This window comes from Camellia sinensis, chromosome 4 (assembly GCF_055761805.1).
Source record: "Camellia sinensis isolate YWXY chromosome 4, ASM5576180v1, whole genome shotgun sequence".
Lineage (NCBI taxonomy): Eukaryota > Viridiplantae > Streptophyta > Magnoliopsida > Ericales > Theaceae > Camellia > Camellia sinensis.
In genome coordinates this window covers 194,925,570-194,947,732 of record NC_138964.1, presented here as the reverse complement: position 1 = coordinate 194,947,732, position 22,163 = coordinate 194,925,570, and the positions used below count along the sequence as shown (strand labels likewise).

The 22,163-nt window shown below is 38.8% G+C and overlaps 1 pseudogene; it reads right to left on the bottom strand.

Moving 5' to 3' along the window:
* Positions 1-391: 391 nt before the first annotated feature.
* Positions 392-22,163, bottom strand: part of LOC114260515 (E3 ubiquitin-protein ligase HOS1-like) — a 43,874-nt pseudogene continuing 22,102 nt past the window's right edge.

Here is a 22,163-nt window from a genome sequence, read left to right as displayed (position 1 = left end):
CTCTCTCTCTCTCTCTCTACACAGTCAATCTCCTCTTTTCTAACTTGATCATCGGAGGGTTCCACTGGAGGACTCCCACTCCCCGTTGGACCTTTTTGCAGGCACCACCAGCGAGCTCCGAGACCGGTGAAAGGTGTTGGAAGCGTGGGTCGACCCGACTTTCCCTTCCTGGGATCAGACATCATATATATATATATATATAAATAGCTCCCTAAGTTGCAGCAAACAAGCCATTAAACCGGGTAAATATATAATACAATGCAGCCCCACCCACAGAAAAACTGAGAGCAGGACATTAATCACACCAAATAGTTGAGCCTCCACAATTCCACTGCTTTTCTGTCTGTTAGTCTCTTGTTTCCCATCCAACCAAAGTATCATAGAAGGCCAAGTCTCTTTTTGTTAAGATTACAAGATGTACAAGCAACCATCATCTTCTGGCTAATCTGCTTCTTCTTAGTCCCCTCATAGGTGTTGTATAAGAAGCCGGTCCTGCAAGCCTATCTGGACTCTGCAGTTCTTCGTCTTCACCGCTATCACCAGACCTCTATCTTGGTCCGTTATTTACATTTCCATCCCCAAGAGTACCATTCTCTCCATGGCTAAAATGAAGGAGTACAACATACAAATTGAAATTTAAGTAACTAGTAAGTAACAGAACAACACCAAACTCCCATTTATAGGCATTAAACTGCGTAACCTGACAATGAAAAATAAAAATTGCTATTAAAGGTTGGGAAAAAGAGAAACAGAAAGATTTTACCTCCAAGGGACGTCCATTAGATCATCTGAGGGGACCGCCTTCCAAAGTTTATGAAGTCCATCTAATGAGGCCTGTTTACCAGACGTGTTTAGGTAAGGATCTCTAGCTGGTTTTTTTGTTAAGAAACCATTGCTGCTAGGTGAAATTACTGGATCAGTTCCAACCCTAAGGGAATATGGCCTGGAATTTTGAAGTCTGTGAATGACCCCATTTCCTTCCATCTGTGGATAAACTTGATCAAATCGATAATCTTGGAAGCTGCTATTTTGAGGCACTCTTGATGAACTTTTGTTGAAATCTTTGAATGGGGTTGCAATGATTGGACGAACACAATGAATACCAAGAGTCCTAATGTCTTCGAATTTGAACATCTTGCTGACACCACTTTGAGGTTTTGGGACTCTTTTCGCATTGGTAGAGAGACTACCTTGCAGAATGAAGGGAGAGCCATGGTTCTCAATTTCAAATTTTGAACTATTAGCATATCCACCTAGTTTTGATGGAGTTTCGAGAACTGAAGGTTTTGAGGAAGTGACTGTTTTGCCCATCCGAAGAACATGGAAAGAATCAATGGAGGTGGGAACCAATAAACTCGTCAAATTTGGTTCTTGTACCTTAGCAAGATCACAACTTACAGGAGTTTCAAGTTCATTAATGGTAGAAACAGCAATCTCAAGCAATTTTCCTCACTTCACTTCTTCTTGCTGAAATTCTAGCAGCAACTCTATGCTCTTTTCCTGTTAAAAGCACGTCAGTATAAGCATCCCACTTTTTCTTTTGCCACTCCAAAATAGAATTTGTTATTATAAATGTTAAGCAGCACTAAAAGGCATAACGCATATTTTCTTCTCTCTTAAATCATTCGTCTCTACACTTTTTGAATCAGTTCATCAGAAGGTAATGATTTTGTTGGCGTGCAGTTGGAGTAATGGGGCTGCAAGAAACACATTGCATAGAATAGCCTTCCAACAAACAAAAAAAAAAGAAAAAAGAAAAATAAGATACCAACAAATACAAATTCTATTAGAAAAGCTTGTTTCATAAGAGCACTCTCCATTGCCAGATAGTTTCCACCCACCTCAATACATTGTGTATTGGAGAGAAAAGAACCTAGCAAAAGATGTATTTAGTTTGTTACATGGGGATATGCCTAGTTGATCTTTAGCTTAAAATGGGCCACTTCATACTTTAATTTTCACATGTTTAGATACAAAGACCTTACTCATAAAGAGAAAGCATACAAAGTTAAAGTTCATCAAACATGAAAATCTTGTTTATGACCTCTGAATCCTGCACGAGTGATTTCACTCAACCAACTTATAAATATTTTTTTTTTGGGAGGGGGGGCGAGTTAAACTTAGAATACAAATCAATCATGCAGTCTCCAAACAGACTACAGTGTAGATAACCTGTTTCTATTTCCGACAGATATTAAGGTTGAGTAGCATGCTGCTCTTCATGAGCCATTTGAAGCTAAGGCAAAATATGAATTTCATAAAATGAATTTTCAAAAACAAAAGCATCAGCAATTTAAAATACTTACAACCAATCCTGCTCTCCAGTAACTTGCTAATCTCATTTTAGATATGACTACTTCACTAACAGAATCCTTTGAAATAAAGTCTTGCACACACTGAAGTTTACGATCAACTTAGTATGCCTCAACAAATCGGTAGCGCTAAAATGGTCAGAAAAAAAAAAGAAAAAAAAAGACAAGTCAGTGAACTAAGTTGTAGGCATACCAGTCACAGAATTTTGCTCAAATGACACAGCTTATAAAAAGATTAATCTGACACATACTAAACATAATATATCACATTGTGTCTAGAAATCAATGTAGAACACAAGCATAAGACCCTTTACAAGGACCTACCACATGAAGATATGTCTAACATTAGACAGTAGGATATTTACTGGACACCTAAACACTGACACCAATAGATAGGAAAAAATAACCAAGTGTTTTGTTTTTCTCCATGGAGCATTATCCACACTATTTTGGGATGAAACACAAATCATGCTTTTTCATACAAGCCTTCCAAAATCCAAATCATTCATCTTCAGCTCACTCCAAGGTTGATTACAAGCACAAAAGTTCATTCTCCTCAATTTCACCATTGGTGTTCTTTGCTCATCTCCAAGTTCTCAATTAACCCTAGCTTGTTTCTACTGCAGACCTGGCTACTCCTATCCATACATCTTAATCCTGCTTAAACATTTTTTTCTTGTGCTACAACATTGCCTATAAAAGACAATATTCTAGTTGGTTGTCATGTTAGTTAACCGTGTTATTAGATATTAAAGTTGGTAACACAACTTCTAAGTCATACAAATCATAAAGAGGAAATAACAATGTTTTCGACTTTGAACAAATTTAGAGGTTACCTACAGATAGAAAACCACAAGAAGACTTCCAATTGTTGTTGAGGGGTCATCTGTCACGACCCGCTCCCTGTACCTTAGGGTTAAGTATCGTGATGGCCAGTAACTGAAGTTACCTACGGCCAATTCTTGAACAAATTAATAAATGCAAGTGGAAATAATATTTAAGTGAGGGTACCAAAATAATCATTGGAACTTCTATTTAATTAAATTGTCAGAGCTCAACTATGTCTACAAAGTGCTTTGTGCCTATCCCACGCACCGGCCCTAACATGTCACCTGAAAGTGGTAAACAACTATAAGCACATGGCAGAGTAAGACATATTATACTAAGAGCATAAGGGCATAAAATTCACCATGGATAATTATGGGGCTAAACAGAGCTTGATATGAAAATACAGAATATTTAATACGAAAATCATTTGACAAATGATACAGAAATTATGTAAATGACCATAACCACAGTACAGGACAGAACAGAACAGGGGTCACTAGCATGACAATCAAAACAAGGGTCAATGGATCCATGACAAATAGAGGACCACAAAGTGGCCAAACAGGGACCAATGGTTATTTAAAGTCCCCCAAGGCATGGGACCACCGTAGTGGTACTTATAAAATAATTACTCCAAACACGTTTTAATAAACAGTTATATCCATGAATTTTTTTTATTATATAAAATAAGGTGCATAAAATAAATAACATAATTAAAACATAATTACATAAAATAAATTATGGTAACTCAAAACATACGTAAAATATATTATAATGGCTCAAGATATAATATAACTCACCTTATTATTGACCCTTAACCTTTATTTTCTTACTCTTAAGTCCCTACTACGTATGTTGCACCTATTCTTCTCTATGTATGCTTTGTTCACTTTGTTCCTTTCCTTATCAACACCACACCTATATCCTATATCTATAGGTGGGTAGAATAATTGAAAATCTAGATTGTTATGTCATCAACAGCAAAATCCAAGAGGCTTTTGTGGAGATATTTCTCTTCAACTAAATTCCATGGGAATTCTAACATTCGGTCAACCAAGTTTCTCCGGATACAAAGAAAACAAATTTTTGTCACCAGTGCCTCCACCCAAGTCCTGCACTCACCTTTTAAGTCGTTTGAGGAGCGCTGAGATGATCCATACTTCAACTTCTTTTCCTTAACTTTTATACAGAGCATTCTCTGGTACATAAATGCTTCGGTCAAAAGTCTACACTCCACTCTCACTCAAACTGCAGTGACAGCCTTACCAAGTGAAACCAACCGTGCTCCACCATCACGCCCACACCACCTTAGAACCATAAGAGCAGCATTGGCATCGGGATTTTTCCTTTCTAACAGAACTTGTGCAACCTTAGGATGAGTTGTTGGGCCTGAGATTTCTAGAAGAAGGTAACAAGCTTCCTATGTGACAAAAAATGTGAAGAACCATAAGCATACACAACAATGTTAAGACTCGAGCATAATTTGGATAACTCAGCCAAGATCAAAAGGCAGTCTACCTTGTTACCACCAGCATGATATCAAGGACTAGTCAGGTTATAATAGCCATATCGTATCTCAGTTTAGATACAGAAATGACACATGAATTTGGTCTAAATATATCCATCCATACCATCATTCCCAACCACAATTTGGAGATATTCTAAGAAGCATGAACACGGACACGTGATACGACATGGACACAACACGGACACGCCGACACGCTAATTTTCAAAAAATGCAGGACACGACACGCAGGGGACAGTATAAAATATATAATTTTATATATTTATTATATGTTATATATATGAATATATCATTCAAAGATAATAAAAAAATATAATGTGACACTAATTCTTATAAATTTATATGATTTTTGTTTTATTATTATGTCTTAAGTTGTTTTATTCAAACTTATAATTAGTTTCACATGTGTCTAATCCATAGACACGTGTGTTTAAGCAACAGAGTGTCCTCCAAGTGTCCAAAGAGTGTCTGGGTCTTTAAAATATGACACATTTTGAAGAGTGTCGGACACGTGTCCTAAGAGTGTCCAAAGAGTGTCGGTGTCCAACACGAACACAACACGGATACGTCACATTCTTAGAAGTGTCTGTGCTTCTTAGGAGATATTGAAGCATCAATTCAGGTAGTATGCTATAGGCAAGAAATATCACATGGTGAGAAACATTTGAATGTAAAGATTGGACAATGAACAAGCTTTCCTACCAAGGAAAAGAAGAAATGCCTAGTAAACGACGTTCAAAACGTAAAGTAACATTCATATTACAAAACCCTATTGCAACAAGAGAGAAAATATTCTAACAGAGTTCTCAAATCCATAAGCCTTGTCAACAACCCCTCAGCAGACAAGGTTCATTCCAGCCCTAAAATATCCCAAACTCAAACAAAGCTGGGGTAAAATTTACCTACATTATGTCCTTGCGAACCTATCAAATATGCTTCCCCTCACCAATAAAGATGATGAAAGGTCAACAGATTTGACATCTACAATAGATGAGCACTCACTAGGGAATTAGGAAGATTTAGTAAATAAATAAAGAACACAAATATTGCTATTTCAGCCACATAACTTCATGTAAAAATAAGGCCTACCACAAAAATATTTCGTTTGTAAGAGGGGCCATGACTCTGAAAAGACAGATAACATATCCTTACTAAAGAAAATATGATTATAAAAACCAACTTCAAATATTTTAGGTAAACTTTGATGTTATCCAGATTAATCAACCTTCTTGTTTCTGCTTCAACATGTTATATGTGATCATTGATTCCAGTGTACGATTAATTGGCCTTATTTAAGTCATCAAGGACTCGTTTAAAACTACATAACAGATAATAGTGTAAGAAACACTACCAACTGCACCTACATTCCAACCTTGTCTGTGTACTAAAGCATTTTGCTACTACTATAATAATATTTCAAATTAAGAGAAGTATGAAACTTAAATAAACAGAACAAAGTTTTTTTTATTGACACCGGAGTGTCAGGATCAAAGCCCGACCAATCCCCAAGGGTGCACAAGCTCTCGGCAAGGAGTTTTCCACAAGTGCACCACGGTTAACTCAAGGGTTTTCCTCCAATCCATTGGCACCAAGGAATTGATAGTACCTATAAGGTTTTGATTCTTATACCTTAGAGGGAGCACACCCCTAAGACCCAAGGCCTTACCACCAGGCCAACCCCTTGGGGTTAAATAAACAGAATAAATTTTAAGAAAACATCATAAGATTGATAGGCTTAAAAGTATACCTAGTCAGCAGAAAGCAGAAGCTTATATTCATACGCAACAAAGATCTGAAAAAAATATGATAAGTTACCTACAGAGTGTCATCAGTATGGTCATCCAGAAGATAAAAGGTAAAAGACTCCAGTAAGGAATGCCTCATAATATTAAATGTAGCTGCAAAATCATCTATAATGTGTCCCCATTCCTCTAATGGCCTTGTCTAGTGCCAATCGAACAAGTAATATAGAAACTAAGATAAAATTAAGGAAACAGAAGAAAAGACTATTCTAATAACTGTAAATATGTCCTATCAGCAGAAGGAGCAAAACAATACAATGGGAAAGGATACTATTGCTTGTTTGGCAATCGCCAAATTAGAACTCCCATGCAAAAAGAGTATGTCAGCAGCAGGTCGAATATTTTCAAATGGGTAGCACCCTGTCATCCCCTCTATCTTAGACCTGAAAAACAATGAGCCTCCAGTCTTCTGCAAAGATGCAATTTCTAATTCCCCTCCTATTTCATGTGTATATCCCTGTTCTATCTCAATATTCAACAGTGCATCTTCAATAAAGAGTGTCGAACCACTTGTTCTAGCAGATTCTGCAGAGTGATTTACTGAATCAGGCCATGAACACTTAATTGCAGCTGATTTCCTTTCATGGATAGAAGAACACCATGATGTAAAATTTGTATATTGAGACCCAACATTCTCAAGAAAGTGATGATGTAGCTCGACTTTCTTCGCGCCCCCTTTCGGAGGGCTCGAATTGGTCCTACAGTTCAGACTCCTGTCATGGTTTTGAATCTAGTCTCACAAAGTGCAATGTGAAACTGATAAACACCAAAGAGTCCAATCCGGCAAATCATTTTGAAAAATCAAATTTTGGATCAAATAATGCCAAAACTTGACTTTTTTCCAGATTACATAGTCGCCACCTAAATATTTTATTTTTGAAAAAATTTAGAAAACCCTGACTCGTGCCAAAGGCCACGTGTCTGTCATCACCAAAGTTGCCTCGGCTCAGGAACTTGGGTACGAGAGGGGAAGGTCCTGAAATGAGCACCCCCACTCGCCTGATCAAAGGATCGGCCTCTACTAAGCATGATATGTTGTTTTATAAACACATGTGTTCTTATTCCAGTTTATTAGCTAACTTTACTATGTGACGCTCGCGTAAGCAAGTATAGACTATGTCGCAAGAATTGGAACATTTCAACTCATGTTTGCTTTCGAAAATGGTTTGAATTTGCCACCTTCAAGTGGGTTTAAAAATGCGGATTTGCCACCTCAAGTGGGCTTAAAACATGATGATTTCCCACTATGCAAAGTGGGCTTAAAATATACATTTGTTGAATCATTCCAATTCAAGCAACAAAGCCTTCATCCATAGGCATTCATGCAGTTTAGCATATAAGCAAATAGCCTCATAGCAAGCATGCTATCATGGCAACATTCACACTCATGCAAGTATGCTAAAGCGTAAAACTTACAGTGTACTCCAAACCAAAACAAAAGCTAATTAGAAACAATGCATGATCCTAGCTATGTTAAAATGCCTAATGCAACACATGCAACATGAAATAAGATAGGCTCGGCTACCTAATCATGTTATATGCAACACTTTGATGGCATGCTTTGAAACGCGTATTCAAATAAGTATTGAAATACGATGCAGTTTGAATGATGCGCCGAGTCTCAGTACATGCAAGACAAATGAATGGATACAAGCATGCGAGCATAAGGTATGCTAATCGAAACATGACCCTAAACTAACCATCGAAATCAGTTAAATAAAAGGGAGAAAGACGTGGGGTTAGAAAACATGCACACATGCATGCACGCACGCACACTTATTACAACATTACGCCCTCATGAAGGAGGGTCCGAATGAATAAGCTAAGCTAATCAAACTAATCTAATTAAACTAATTAGACTAATTATTACAACACTTAACTAATTAGCCATTAGTTAATTAAATTACAAAACCAATGTACACCAAACATGTAAAGCACTAAACTACATTGCCTCAGCTCTGCTTTGGAAAGTAGAAGATGCATGCACTCGGTTTTTGCCCCGAAAAGCCTTCCGGTTTGCTCTTGAGAGGCTCTGTTTGTAGGGTTGACTACAATCTAGAACCTTCTGCTCCACCTTACCAAACCAATGCTGAGGATTGCACCAGTGACCTGCTGGCCATGAATGCTTGCTGCTGGCCATCTGCCGGCCAAAAGTGTGCCCTGTCGGCCAAGGATGAAGCACTGCCAGCCATCAGTGAGCCACTGCCGGTCACTGGTGTGCTGAATTACCACACTGCAACAGAGCACAAACAGAGGGAAATGAAGGGTTTACCAAGGATATGTTTGTACTGTGCCCCACCTTATCATATCAAAACATCAAAGGAGTGGCACTCTTGGATCCAAAACCACCAATTAAGAATTTTCAATGCATGATGGCCAAAGATCCAAGTTGTACACTTTTAATAAATACACAAAAACAAGACTCTAGATCACTACCTTGTCATGAATGATCAAAGGCAATGGAGACAAAGGAGATTGGCTCATTTCATCACTTTGAGTATGAAATGCTCTAATCTACCTTGTGTTCAATATGACGTCCAATTGAACACATGCAATGCAAACACAACATGCTTATCTTGTTCATGTTTCACTTGTCATGTTTTATTTACTCATTTTACATTACCAAACCATTCTTTAACCGGTTAAGTCCAAGGTGAGTGTCCTCAAATGAGAGAGGTGTTAACCTAGGGATGATTTAAGACATGCGAGAGATCATGCCGTTGGTTAGTAGAAACCCTCAAAAGAGGATTAAAACCATTAAGCACAAGTCTCAATCTCAAGCTTAAACACAACCCTAAGGCTAACCAACCCTCAAAGCAAAAGAAAAAATGAAGAAATGAGTGAGGTTACAGATATTTCAGTACTGAAATGGCATGAAAAATGATACTACAACATGCAAGTAACTCATGCACAACATGTTCAAAAGCCAAAAACACCAAACTAATGAAGAGCACTACACTATAGCCATGGAATATAAAGCTCAACTGACCATACCAGCTCAGAATAGAGTTAAAATATGCCAAAACAGTGGCTAAAACTTGTTGAGATTAAGGCACCAAAAAGGCTAGAAAAACATGCTCACATATTAGGCTACAAACAAGACTCAAGAGCAACTCTACAAATCAATGAAAGAGTGAAGCAAATGAGCATGTGACAGAGCTACGAATACTAAAATTACATGTAAAAAGACACTTCAACATGCAAACATCTCAAGCAAATCAAGTTTAGAGGGCTAAAATGCCAAGCTAGTGAAGCCATTTGCACTACAACCATGCAAGACAAGGTTCATATGACCAAGACAGCCCAAAACAGAGTTAAATCATGCCAAATCAGTAGCTAAAACATGCTGAGATCAAGTCACAAAAAGATAGAAAACATGCTCACATGTTAGGCTACACTTGCAAACAAGACACAAGGAGGGGAGGCTAACCCCTCCACTTTTGGACTTCAAAATAAAGTTTTTGTCACTGAAATAACTCTAATTTTCAGTGGTTAGAAAGGCCAAAAAGTTTGATTTAAAACAACTTTGAAAGATGGCACAACAACTTAGCAAGCAAGCTACAAGAAGAGTAGACCACCCTTAACTCCAAAATAGCCTCAAACCACCATTTTTAAGCCTCAAAAATAGAGGTTTTTGTAGTTGAAAACCAGGCCAAAAACAGTTTGCAAAGGTGGCAAAACAAATGTGCAAAACAAGCTTAAAGAAGGTAAGTGTTATACCTTTGAAGCAAAGCACAACTTAGGCACAAATCCAAGCTCAAACCTAGCTAATATCCTCTTCTAGAGCTCAAATAGGACCTCAAGCAACCTCAACACAATGGTGATCAAGTCTGATCAAGAGCTCACAAGCAAAAGTGTAGAGAATTAAGGCTTTAAGGCAAAATATTTAAAAAGAGAGGATTCTAGAGAGAGAGAGAGAGAGAGAGAAATTTTTGTCTTCAAAATTTCCAACCTTGAGCATGTAAGAGGAAGGCTCCTATATATAGAAGATACAAAATCCTCTCAAAGAGATCCAGCCATACACGTGCAAGCAGATGGCTCAACCTGTGCAAATAGCTGGCACAAAATATTAGAAAATATCTACTGATACACTGGTGGCCGACTGGCCATCAGTGATGGCCAGCAGGGGCTCATTGATGGCCGGCAGGGCACATTAATGGCCAGCAGACCAAAATCCATCACCGACAGTGCCTTAACATGGCCGACAGTGCTTCAAGAATAACATGCTGGAATGACCAAAACATGGTCCAAAAATGAGATAAAATTGATGCAGGGTTTGGAAAGCTCAAACCTGTGGCGTTCTGCTGTGGAGTTCGAGCGCTCCGACGAGCATTCAAACTTGTCACTGAATATACCTGCAAGAACATCCAAGTCTTGAGGACGGTCAAAAATGGGGTGTCTACAGATGCCTTATGCACCATATCATGATCTCCATATGCTGGAAACCCAAAACAATGTCAGATAATAGATTAACAATGATCTAACCAAATCAAAGCATTGTTCTTGTGTAGAACTTTAAACTTGAAAACCTCTGAACAATAACCAAACTAAGCAGTGAAAGAAGATTCTAATAAAAACCATTGCCAACCAATACAAACAAACTAAACATGCAGAGGCAAGCATGTGCACATGCATCAATGAAACAAGGTAGTAACCCTGTCAATGAAAATATCAAGAGAACTCAATAACCTAAGCAAGAAACAACTTTATTAGCTTAAACTCCAAATATCATTTGTCTTATAATTTCATGCATATGTGACTACTATTACATGACATTACATTCTTTTTACGGTTACCTAACAAAGTAATGAAGATATGTAAACATCTTAGCATATAGAAAGTAGATATTTAAATAATCAAGAATTTTAGCAATCATACTTGCTTTGTCTTTAATATGCTTTCTTGAAGGTGGTAAAGATCATAAAGCTGTACTGAAAGAGTACCAATCCAAAACTTCCAAAAGATTGGATATGCCAGACAGCTTAACTGAAAACTTAAGAAGTGAGCTTAAACTCATTTTCATTTGTTGGAAATTAGGCCGGGTATTGGACCCGAATTTGGGTGCCCATGTAGCATGACCCATGGCCCATTCAAATTACCCATGTAATTTGAGTTTGATTTCCTAATTATCCTATTTGTTAGGATAACCCTCTATCTATCTACATCTATCCTATCCTTAGGAGATATGGATAGATGGATATATATGGTTATATATCTGATTATATATTTTGAATATATAGAATATCAGACACGTTATGTGGTTTTTACCTATAACATTCTTCCCATACTCTCTCTCTAACTCTCTCCCATATCAGAGAACGATCTAGCCTTTGCACTGTGATTAGAGTAGGTGATACTCATATTGTGGTATCAGCCCATTGCTGGGTATTCGTTGTTTGTGATTAAAGAAGCACGTGATTTACCCACAAGGTTTTTCGTTTCGGATTCTATCACACAAGGTATGGTTTGAATCCTTTTACCCGCTGCGTTGTATATATCTTACATTGGTATCAAAGCCATAAATGGATATTTTCATGCTTGTTTTTTGTGCATTAAAATATGTATATAATTATATATATATACACATATGATATATGCATGAAAAATTAATATTTTTTTGAACTGTCTCCGATCAACCTGAAATTTATATATGTTGTAGTATATTTCATGTAGAATATATCTGCCAAGTTTCATAAAAATCCAACGGTCGGATTTTGAGAAAAATAGAAATTCACATTTAATTTTTCATAACTTTAACTACATGCTGGTTTTACATGCTTTGTTTTTATGTTATGAAAATTATATATTTGGAATCCTTATTTTGATACCTTTGAAACGGTATATTATGGGCCTGATTCCGACTTACAGTTGATGAGAAAAAGCAAAACCCTAATTTGGGTTCGTTTTGTATTTTTTGGTGGCTTAAGGAAGAAGATGAAGTGCAGAGTTTCTACACTTCCACTCTCATTTGAGAGAGAGTGTGATACACCATATTATTTGGGTTTGTTAAATGTCATTTTTGATACCACCATTGTTTTTATTTTGGAAAATGGAGTCCGGCAGTACCAAAATTGAACCAGAAAACACCTCGAAAGGCGATGCATGTGCCTTACGCGCCAGATGACGCCGTCAGCGGCGGCCACGCGCTGCCATGCTTAATCACACGCAGACGCGCCTCCACGCGCCATCACGCGTGCGTCAGCCGCGCTGTCCGCATCTTCCATGCGCGCGTCTTGTGCAGTCCACGCACGCGCCCTACATTGTGCTACGTGCCGAGCCAAGCCGAGCGGCACCATTTTTCGCGTCGGCTTGGCTGCTATTTTTTTAAGACTCTGTTTGTTTGTTTTAAAAACCCAGAATTGCTTTAAATGGTTATAAGTAATTCTTTATAGGTTTGTTTTAAGTGTGGTTAGTTCTATTAGACTCAAAATTAAATTTTTTATCTATTGTAAAATTTTCAAAATTTTATAAAAATAAAAAATAATTTTTCTGAAATAATAATTCATTATTTCTGCTTTAAAATGCTTTTGGGGTTGCATGACTAAGTTTCTAAGGTTGAAATTTTTTCAATAGACTACTGTAATGGTTTACTATTTACTGGCATAATTGTTGCATTTTCCCAGATTCTGAAATATTTATTTCTAATTTTATGTATATTTATTAATTATTTAAAATCCCAGAAAATACCAAAATTTTCTAGAAAAATTTCAAAAGTGATATCACTACAAGAATTTTCACTTTTGGCGACTAAATTTTTAGTCGCCAAAAGTTAATTTTTAGTTGCCAAAGGGTTTTAGCGACTAAATTATTTGGTCACAAAAGTAGTCATCAAAGAATTGTCGGTAAAGGCAATTAGCGACTAAAATTATTTTATTTGCCAAATGTATACAATTTACGACTAAAATTTTAGTCGCCAAAAGGTTAGACATTAAATTAATTAGACCCTTTTCGGCGACCAAACTTTTAGTTGCCTAAAGTCCCACATTTTTAACTACTAAAATTTTAGTTGGTAAAGAGTTTTTCTTTTGGCTACTAAAAATTTGGTCGCCTAAAGTTCCACATTTTTTGCTACTAAAATTTTGGTCGGCAAAGAGTTCTTTTTTTGGATACTGAATATTTGGTCGCCTAAAGTCCTACATTTTTTGCTACTAAAATTTTAGTCGGTAAAAAGTTCTTCTTTTGGCTACTAAATATTTGGTCGCCTAAAGTCCTACATTTTTAGCTATTAAAATTTTAGTCGGCAAAAGTGCTTTTATTCTTTAGCTTTTTGTTGTTAGCTACGAAATATTTTAGTCGCCAAATGTTTGATTTTCTTTTGGCTACTAAATTTTTAGTCGCCAAATGTCTTTTTTTTTTTTTTTGCTACAAAACTTTTAGCCGCCAAGTGTCTTTTCCCAATTTCTTTTTAGCTGCTAATTGTTTAGTCGTCAAAAACATGATATTATGTTTTATCGCAAAATTATAATTTCTCCATAACCTGTCCATATTCCATACAACCTGTAATACGTATATAAACAAAATGATACATACTATCAACATTCCACAATCTGTATCCATATACAAAAAATAAATAACTTTAAATGTCAAAGTCCATACAAATCAACTATTGTCCAAACTAAAATAATAATTCCATACAAAATATATCATACAAAAATCAGACCCCTTCATATACAAAAAATACATTTACTGCCAAGCGAAATTACCATTTGGCATGATACAAATTACCATCGTAATCTGTACCACAACAAAAGGTGATATATGTACCATGACAAAAGTTTTCTATGGACCATGACAGAAGGTCATATATGTACACCGACAAATGGTATATATGTACCACGATAGAAGGTGATCTATGTACTATGACAGTCATTATCTGTTGATTGCCAAAAGTTTTTTGTATCAGTAATAATGAACTACACAAAAGTTGAGGACGACAAAAGTATTATATTAGTTCTACACAAAAGTGAAAATTCTTCTCCATACACCAATATAGATTATCCACAAGTCCACGCAACAAAGCCATCTACAAAGAAAAATAAAAAACGAAACATTAGAATTGGTTTCAAAATATCAATTCTGTCAGCCATATGGAACATGTTCTAACATGCATTTAAGGTAGAACAATCGAGAAATGTCTTCTTGGAAATAAAAGAAAGTATATATATATGTATCATGCAATATTTATTCCAAGCAACTGCACAAACAATCTAATATGTAATTTCTTCATCCTATAAATATATAAAGGTAATTATTAGAATATGTAGATGTTATTTTCATAAAATTGTCGCTTCTTAAACTAAGTATTGCGAGTTTTTCGACTAAGTGTAAGGCATATTTGGGGGCTGTTATGAATTTTCGCCCCCGGAAAGCTCTTTTTCGAGTAAGTTTAGGGCATATTCGGCTCTAACACCCAACCTACAGTCAGAATTATGTTCCGTCAATTGTCAAAAGTCCTATTTGTCATGAAGAAACTGTTCATGTGAGCCACACGGTGGTTCAGAGGTTGTTTTGAATTTTTTCCCCGAAATGCCCTTTTTCAAGTAAGTTTACTGCATATTGCACTCTAACTCCCAACCTACAAGTCCAGATTACATTCCGTCAGTTTTCACAAGTCCTATTTGTCATGGAGAAGCTATCCATGAGATTCACACGGTCATTCGGAGGCTGTTTTGAAATTTCGCCCTCGAAAAGCTCTTTTTCAAGTAAGTTTAAGGCGTATTCGGCTCTAACTCCCAACCTACAGGTCTGGATTACATTTCGTTAGTTGTCACAAGTCCTATTTGTCATAAGGAAACTGTCCCTATGAGCCACACAGTTGTTCGGGGGCTGTTTTGAATTTTTCCCCCCGAAACGCCCTTTTTCGACAAAGTTTAGGGCATATTCGGCTCTAACTCCCAACCTACGGGTCCGAATTATGTTCCGTCAGTTGTCACAAGTCCTATTAGTCATGGAGAAACTGTCTGTGTGAGTCACACGGTGGTTCAGGGGCTGTTTTGAACTTTTTCCCCCGGAACGCCCTTTTTCGACCAAGTTTAGGGCGTATTCGGCTTTAACTCTCTACCTACGGGTCCGAATTACATTCTGTCAGTTGTCACAAGTCCTATTTGTCATGGGGAAGTTGTCTGTGAGAGTCACATGGTCGTTCGAGGGCTATTATGAATTTTGGCCCCCGAAAAGCTCTTTTTCGAGTTAGTTTAAGGCGTATTCGACTCTAACTCTCTACCTACGAGTCTGAATTACATTCCGTCAGTTGTCACAAGTCTTATTTGTCATAAGGAAGCTGTTCGTGTGAGTCACATGGTGGTTCGGAGGCTGTTTTGAATTTTCACCCCAGAAACGCCCTTTTTCGACTAAGTTTAAGGCGTATTCGGCTCTAACTCCCAACCTACGGTCTGAATTACATTTCATCAGTTGTCACAAGTCCTATTTGTCATGGTGAAACTGTCTGTGTGAGCCACACGGTGGTTCAGGGCCTATTTTGAATTTTTCCTCTCGAAACGCCCTTTTTCGGCTAAGTTTCGGATGTATTCGGCTCTAACTCTCTACCTACGGGTCCAAATTACAATCCATCAGTTGTCACAAGTCCTATTTTTCATGGGGAAGCTGTCCGTGAGAGTCACACAATCGTTCGGGGGCTGTTCTGAATTTTTTCCCTAGGAAAGCTCTTTTTCGAGTAAGTTTAAGGCATATTCAACTCTAACTCTCTACCTGCGGATCTGAATTACGTTCTGTCAGTTGTCACAAGTCTTATTTTTCATGGGGGAAGCTTTCCGTGAGAGTCACACGATTGTTCGAGGGCTGTTTTGAATTTTCGCCCCCGAAACGCCCTTTTTCGACAAAGTTTAGGGCGTATTCAGCTCTAACTCCCAACCTACGGGTCCGGATTACATTTCGTCAGTTGTCACAAGTCCTATTTGTCATGGGAAAACTGTCTGTGTGAGCCACTATGGTTCGGGGGCTGTTTTGAATTTTCGCAACCGAAACGCCCTTTTTCAACTAAGTTTAGGGCGTATTCGGCTCTAACTCCCAACCTACGGGTCCGAATTACATTTCGTCAATTATCACAAGTCCTATTTGTCATGGAAAAACTGTCCGTGTGAGCCACACGGTGGTTCGAGGGCTGTTTTGAATTTTTCCCCCCGAAACGCCCTTTTTCGACTAACTTTTATGCGTATTCTGCTCTAACTCCCAACCTACGGGTCCAGATTATATTCCGTCAATTTTCACAAGTCCTATTTGTCATTGGGAAACTGTCCGTGTGATCCACACCATGGTTCGGGTGCTGTTTTGAATTTTTTCCCCCAAAACGCCTTTTTTTTACTAAGTTTAGGGTGTATTCAACTCTAACTCTCTACCTACGGGTCCCAATTACATTTCGTCAGTTGTCCCAAGTCCTACTTTTCATAGGAAAGCTATCTGTGAGAGTCACATGGTCGTTCAGGGACTGTTATGAATTTTCACCCCCAAAAGGCTCTTTTTCGAGTAAGTTTAAGGCGAATTCGGCTCTAACTCTCTACTTACGGGTCCGAATTACGTTCCGTCAGTTGTCACAAGTCTTATTGGTCATGGGGAAGCTGTCTGTGAGAGCCACATGGTGGTTTGGGGCTGTTTTGAATTTTCACCCCAAAACGCCCTTTTTTAACTAAGTTTAGGGCGTATTCGGCTCTAACTCCCAACCTACAAGTCCGAATTACGTTTCGTCAGTTGTCACAAGTCCTATTTGTCATGACGAAACTGTCTGTGTGAGTTACATGGTGGTTTGGGGTTTGTTTTGAATTTTTCCTCCCAAAACCCCATTTTTTTACTAAGTTTAGGGCGTATTCGGCTCTAACTCTCTACCTACAAGTCCGATTACATTCCGTCACTTGTCACAAGTCCCATTTGTCATGGAGAAGCTGTCTGTGAGAGTCACACAGTTGTTCAGGGGCTGTTCTAAATTTTCACCCTCGGAAAGCTCTTTTTCGAGTTAGTTTAAGGGGTATTCAACTCTAACTCTCTACCCACGGGTCCGAATTACGCTCCCTCAGTTGTCACAAATCTTATTTATCATGGAGAAGCTGTCCATGAGAGTCACACGGTGGTTCGGGGAATGATTTGAATTTTTGCTCTCGAAACGCCCTTTTTAGACTAAGTTTAGAGCGAATTCGGCTCTAACTCCAAATCTACGGGTCCATATTACATTCCGTCAGTTATTGCAAGTCCTATTTGTCATAGAGAAACTGTCTGTGTGCGCCACACGGTTGTTCAGGGGCTATTTTGAATTTTCGCTCCTTTTTCGACTAAGTTTAGTGCCTATTCGACTCTAACTCCCAACCTACGGCTCTGAATTACGTTTTGTCAGTTGTCACAAGTCTTATTTGTCATAGAGAAACTGTCCGTGTGAGCCACACGGCTGTTCGGGGGTTGTTTTGAATTTTTTCCCCTAAAACACCCTTTTTTCGACAAAGTTTATTGCGTATTCTGTTCTAACTCCCAACCTACAAGTTTGGATTACATTCTGTCAGTTGTCACAAGTCCTATTTGTCATGGGGAATCTGTCTATGTGAGTCCCACGGTGGTTCGGATGTTGTTTTGAATTTCCCCCTCCAAAACCCCCTTTTTCGACTAAGTTTAGGGCGTATTCGGCTCTAACTCTCTACCTACGGGTCCCAATTACAATCTGTCAGTTGTCACAAGTCCTATTTGTCAAGGGGAACCTGTCCGTGAGAGTCACACAGACATTCAAGGGCTGTTATGAATTTTCGCCCCCAGAAAGCTCTTTTTCGAGTAAGTTCAAGGCATATTCGATTCTAAATCTCTACCTACCGGTCCGAATTACATTCCATCAGTTGTCACAAATCTTATTTGTCATAGGGAAGCTATCCGTGAGAGTCACACGGTGGTTCGGGGGCTATTTTGAATTTTCGCCCCCGAAATGCCCTTTTTCGGTTAAGTTTAGAGCGTATTCATCTCTAACTCCCAATCTTTAGGTCCGAATTACGTTCCGTCAGTTGTTACAAGTCCTATTTGTCATGGAAAAATCGTTTGTATGAGCCACATGGTGGTTTGGGAGCTGTGTTGAATTTTTCCCCACGAAACGTAGTTTTTCAACTAAGCTTGGGGAGTATTTGGCTCCAACTCTCTACCTACGGGTCCAAATTACATTCTGTCAGTTGTCACAAGTCCTATTTGTTATGGGAAAGCTTTCCGTGAGAGTCACACGGTCATTTGGGGGCTATTATGAATTTTCGCCCCCAGAAAGCTCTTTTCCAAGTAAGTTTAAGGCATGTTCAGCACTAACTCTTTACCTACGGGTCCGAATTATGTTCCGTCAGCTCTCACAAGTCTTATTTGTCATGGGAAGCTATCTGTGAGAGTCACACGGTAGTTCGGGGGCTGTTTTGAATTTTCACCGCCGAAATATCCTTTTCTGACTAAGTTTATGGCGTATTCGACTCTAACTTCCAACCTACGAGTTCGGATTACATTCCATCAGTTGTCACAAGTTCTATTTGTCATAAGGAAACTGTTTGTGTAAGCCACATGGTGGGTCAGCGGCTGTTTTGAATTTTTGCTCCGGAAATGCCCTTTTCGACTAAATTTAGGGCGTATTCGGTTCTAACTCCCAACCTACGGATCCGAATTATGTTCTGTCACTTGTCACAAGTCCTATTTGTCATGGAGAAACTGTCCATGTGAGCCACACAGTGGTTTGGTGGTTGTTTTAAATTTTTCCCCCTGAAACATCATTTTTCGACTAAGTTTAATGTGTATTCCGCTCTAACTCCCAACCTACGGGACCGGATTACATTCTGTCAGTTGTCACAAGTCCTATTTGTCATTGGGAAACTTTTCGGGCGAGCCACACTGTGGTTCAGGGGCTGTTTTGAATTTTTTTCCCCGAAACGCCTTTTTTCGACTAAGTTTTGGGCGTATTCGGCTCGAACTCTCTACCTACGGGTCCGAATTCCATTCCGTCAATTGTCACAAGTCCTATTTTTCATGGGGAAGCTATCCGTGAGATTCACACAGTCATTCGGAGGTTGTTTTGAATTTTTACCTCTGAAAAGTTCTTTTTCGAGTAAGTTTAAGGCGTATTCGGCTCTAACTCTCTACCTACGGGTCTAAATTACGTTCTGTTAGTTATCACAAGTCTTATTTGTCATGGAGAAGCTATCCATGAGAGTCACACGATGGATCGGGGGCTGCTTTGAATTTTTGCCCCCAAAACGCCCTTTTTTGACTAAGTTTAGGGCGTATTTGGCTCTAACTCCCAACCTACGTGTCCGGATTACATTTTGCCAGTTGTCACAAGTCCTATTTGTCATGGTGGAGCTGTCCCTGTGAGTCACACGATCGTTCAAGGGATGTTTTGAATTTTCGCTCCCGAAACGCCCTTTTTCGATTAAGTTTAGGGCGTATTTAACTCTAACCCCCAACCTATGGCTCCGAATTACGTTCCGTCAGTTGTTAAAAGTTCTATTTGTCATGGAGAAATTGTCCGTGTGAGCCACATGGTTGTTCGGGGGCTGTTTTGAATTTTTTCACCCGAAACGCCTCTTTTTGACTAAGTTTATGGCGTATTCGACTCTAACTCTCTACCCTACGGGTCCGAATTACATTCCGTTAGTTGTCACAAGTCCTATTTATCATGGGGAAGCTATCCATGAGATTCACCTGGTCATTCGGAGGTTGTTTTGAATTTTCGCCCCCGAAAAGTTCTTTTTCGAGTAAGTTTAAGACGTATTCGGCTCTAACTGTCTACCTACTAGTCCAAATTACGTTCTATTAGTTGTCACAAGTCTTATTTGTCATGGAGAAGCTATCCATGAGAGTCACACGGTGGATCGGGGGCTGCTTTGAATTTTTGCCCCTGAAACGCCCTTTTTTGACTAAGTTTATGGCGTATTCGGCTCTAACTCCCAACCTACGTGTCCAGATTACATTTTGTCAGTTGTCCCAAGTCCTATTTGTCATGGTGGAACTGTCCCTATGAGTCACACGATCGTTCGGGGGCTGTTTTGCATTTTCGCTCCCGAAACGCCCTTTTTCAACTAAGTTTAGGGCGTATTCAACTCTAAGTCCCAACCTACGACTCCGAATTATGTTCCGTCAGTTGTTAAAAGTCCTATTTGTCATGGAGAAACTGTTCGTGTGAGCCACATAGTGGTTCGGGGGCTGTTTTGAATTTTTCCCTCTCGAAATGCCCTTTTTCGACTAAGTCTAGGGTGTATTTGGCTCTAACTCTCTACCTACGGCTCCGAATTACACTCTGTCAGTTGTCACAAGTCCTATTTGTCATAGGGAAGCTTTCCGTGAGAGTCACACATTCGTTTGGGGGTTGTTATGAATTTTTGCCCACGGAAAGCTCTTTTTCGAGTCAGTTTAAGGTTTATTCAGTTCTAACTCTCTACCTACGGGTCCGAATTACGTTCCATCAGTTGTCACAAGTCTTATTTGTCATGGGGAAGCTATTCGTGAGAGGCACATGGTGATTCGGAGACTGTTTTGAATTTTAACTCCCGAAACGCCCTTTTTCAACTAAGTTTAGGGTGCATTCGGCTCTAACTCCCAACTTATGGGTCCGAATTATGTTCTGTCAATTGTCACAAGTACTATTTGTCATGGAAAAACTTTCTGTGTGAGCCACACGGTGGTTTGGGGGCTATTTTGAATTCCCCCCCTCCAAAACGCTATTTTTCAACTAAGTTTAGGGTGTATTCGGCTCTTACTCCCAACCTACGGGTCCAAATTACGTTCTGTCAATTGTCACAAGTCCTATTTGTCATGGAGAAACTGTCTGTGTAAGACACATGGTGGTTCAAGGGCTGTTTTGAATTTTTCCCCCCGAAACGCCCTTTTTCAGCCAAGTTTAGGGCGTATTCCGCTCTAACTCCCTACCTACGGGTCCGAATTACATTCCGTCAGTTGTCACAAGTCCTATTTGTCATGGGGAAGCTGTCCATGAGAGTCACACTGTCGTTCGGGAGCTATTATGAATTTTGCCCCTAGAAAGCTCTTTTTCAAGTAAGTTTAAGGCGTATTTGACTTTAACTCTCTACCTACGGGTCCGAATAACGTTTCGTCAGTTGTCACAAGTCTTATTTGTCATGGGGATGCGGTCCGTGGGAGTCACACGATCGTTCGGTGGCTGTTTAGAATTTTCGCTCCCAAAACGCCCTATTTCGACTAAGTTTAAGACGTATTCGGCTCTAACTCTCTACCTACGGATCCGAATTACGTTCCGTTAGTTATCACAAGTCCTATTTGAAGATAAAGAGTACACATATTTTAATTCTTCAATTGCATGATCTTAGCTTGTCCTCATGCTTAACAATAAAGAGATAGTATTGTTTAGTGAATATGTAAATCTAAGTTTGTATAAGTCTTAGTATGATATGAATAAAATTCTTCTTACCAAATATGACGATGACCGTCTGAACCCTCCAATAGTGTTGAGAGTTGTAAAACCACAAAGTTCAAATCATTAAGTTGTTCTTGTTGCGCCTCCCTTGCTTTTTTTTCCTTCTTCTACTTCTTTTATCAACTCCTCTATATCCATCATCATCTCTTCACGATCTCTCTGGCGCTTTTCTTTCTCCTTCATCAAATTTTCATGAAAAACCTCCATCTCAGATCGCATTGCCTCTATTTGTTTGTCACAAGATCGTGCTGCACTATCAGATGGTGAATAGGGTCATAGGCCAATCCCAAATC